Genomic DNA, 3,215 nt, shown 5'->3' on the forward strand with positions numbered 1-3,215 from the left:
TCACCAGTAATGAGCAATACATCTTGATTGCATGTTTGATCGGTTTCAGACTGAAGAAGTTGGTAGAATTCTTCTATTTCATCCTCACTGGCTTTAGTGGTTGGTGCATATGAGTATATAGTGACACAATAGATGACAGCCTAGGAAACCCTATAGGGAAGTTCTCCTCCATTACACCAGGGGGCGCTGTGAGTGGATGATCTATAAGAGTATATATGAGTATATAGTGACACAATAGATGACAGCCTAGGAAACCCTGTGGGCAGTTCTCCTCTGTGACACCAGGGGGTGCTGTGAGTGGATGATCTATAAGAGTATATATGAGTATATAGTGACACAATGGATGACAGCTAGGTAAACCTTCTGGGGCAGTTGTACTCTGTCACACCACAGTGCTCTAAGGAGCCCTGGTAGCGAGTGGATTAGTTGCTGCTAACCACAGGCCAAAAGTTTGAATCTTCCAGTCACTCTGTGGGAGAAGAATAAGGCTTTCTGCTCACATAAAGGGTTACAGCCTCAGAAACCCTATTCAGGGTTGCTATGGGTTGGAACCTACTCGAAGGCACACAACCACCACCCTGTCACTCTGTAAGGTTTCGCTCCGGGACCTCATTGCTATTGTGGGCACTCAGTGAGTCTCTGATATAATCACTCATCCATGAACCCTAATCTGAACACTCACTGCACGTCAGTCCCTACCTTTGACCAAGCACTGAAACAATGAGAGAGATAGCCTGACTGCCTCTGGACTCCATGATTCTGGAAGCCCAGACTGAGACCCAGTCCCTGGAGATGGCAGGGATGAAGTCATGGGTCAGGCTGATGGATGAGTCACCATGCCACCCACCATGGAATCCGTTTCCTGGGCATCCTGAGCTCCCAATATTGCTCCTCCTCCGATACTTCACCTCAAGTACCTCTGGACTAGTGGGCACAACACATAATTGAAGTCTTTTCTGTCTCAGAAGAGTCCATGCAATCCTCTAGCAGCTTGTAAGGCTTTGACGGACTAAATAAAACAATGACAACTAAAAACCTATTGCTGCTGTGTTAATGCGCATGGCTCAGTGCCTGGCTGTCAACCATAAGAATGGTGGTTTGAGCCCATTCAGCAGCTCCGTGGGAGGAAGCCTGGAGATCTGCCCCTGTAGGGATGTTGTTGTTGTTAAGTGCCATCGAGTCAGTTCTGACCCATAACGACTCTGTATAGGGTTCCTGAGGAGTAGCTGGTGGGTTTGTGCTACTGACCTTGTGCCTCAAACTGATCTTGCAGTCCAGAGCTTTATCCTGCAGCGCCACACCAGGAAGACTACCTCAGAAATCTATGGACACTTCTGTGGGCTTGCTGTGATTTGGAATTGATTTGACAGCACTCAATAAACATTGGAAAATGTCAAACTTACAGAAAAGCTGCAAGGATAATTTTAATGAACATCATGTTCCTTCAACTAGACTGAGTGTTAGCATTTCGACACATTAGTTTTATCACCTTTCTGTCTAGGTGTATCATTTCTTTCTAGATGTATATGTGTGTATAATATTTTTGGTTTGGGCTGAACCATTTGAGGGCTAGTTGCTAATAGCGTGACCCTTTATGGTGGGAGACGTTGATATACACCTCTAAGAACAATAACATTCTCCTATACCACACTCAGGACATTTCATCCTGATATAGTACAATCATCCAATGGATCGTCTATGTTCACATTTTTGTAATTGTCTTAATAATACCTTTTCTAACAAAGGTGGGTGGTTTGTTGTTTTAATTGCAGTCCAGGGCATTATCTTATCGAGGATCTTACATTGCATTTAAGGGAGAATCTTATAATCTGCATCCTTTTTTCTCTCTGTATATTCAGTGGACTACTAAATATTGTAATGTGGCCCAAACTGGATGTATCCCAAACTTAGCCTGCCTAAGCTGGCAATTGTCAAGCATTATGAAATGCCCATTTTCTGTGGGGCATCATCATACTTTGTCCATCACAGAGGAGCAGAAGAATGAGAGAACATCTTTAGGAAATTTTATACGTTCGCATCTGTTATACTAAGCACTGGGCTAGTATCCAGACAGGATGAGAAATGAATGTAGTATGCAATCAACAAGGGTTCTATTTGTAATTCTATCAGGAGGGACAGCGGCTCATTCATTCAAGTGCACACGCTGCCTTATTATCTGTATCATCAACTGAAATGCCTTGTGAGCGTGACTCCTGACAGGGAATGCAAGAAGCATAAAATAGAATCAGCCCTGGCAAACCACAAGGTAGGCAGTTCAAACCCACGAGCCACTCTCGAAAACCCTACACAGGGTCGATGGACATACAACAACAAACTATTCTAGATGCCTTGGTGGTGTGGTGAGTTAAGCAATATATTGCAAACGCCATGGTTCAAACCCACCAGCCACTCCCTGGGATAAAGATGAAACTCTGTTCCCATAAAGATTTACAATCTCAGAAACCCATGGTCTCTGTGAGTCGTCAGAATGGTCTCTGTGAGTCAGAACCGACATAAAGGCAGTGTGTTTAAACAGTGTGTTCGATTAGTAGTTGAGCACAAACGATTTGTGCCCTGCTAAGACCCTCAGCCCTCAACAGAACCCTGTGCCCTAGAGCTGGTTCTGGCTGGTCTCCACCCTGCAGGACAGAGCAGAGCCGACCCTGAATCCCCAAGGCTGCCAGCTTTTGGGGAGTAAACTGTCACATCTTTCTCCCAGCAAGCAGCTGGGAGGTTGAACCACCAACATTTCTGGATAACAGCTGAGCCCCTTACCCACAGCACCATTAAGGCTCCAGGGTTGACACGAGAGATACCGGGGTCAGTCAAAAAGTATCACCACAAAATCATTGTTAAGTGCCGTCGAGCCAGTCCCAACTCATAACGACCTGTACAGGGTTTCCAAGCAGCGGCTGGTAAGTTTGAACCACCAAACTTGTGGTTCAAACCAACCATGCAGTCCAGTGCTTTATCCAACAGCAGCACACTTAAAACTACTGAAAATTATTAGAGCTGGGGGAGTAGGAGGACGTTGAGTCCAAAAGCCCTATTTAAAACGTGGCTATATCTTGGAGCTCTGCTAGCGTAGTGGTTACGAATCGGGCTGCGAACCTTAAGGTCAGCGGTTCGAAACTACCAGCCGCTCCACGGGAGAAAGATGAGGCTTTCTACTCCCGTAAAGATTTACACCCTCGGAAACCCTGTACAGGGTCGCT

The sequence above is a fragment of the Chrysochloris asiatica genome, unplaced genomic scaffold (assembly GCF_000296735.1).
Source record: "Chrysochloris asiatica unplaced genomic scaffold, ChrAsi1.0 scaffold00272, whole genome shotgun sequence".
In the NCBI taxonomy this organism is placed as follows: domain Eukaryota; kingdom Metazoa; phylum Chordata; class Mammalia; order Afrosoricida; family Chrysochloridae; genus Chrysochloris; species Chrysochloris asiatica.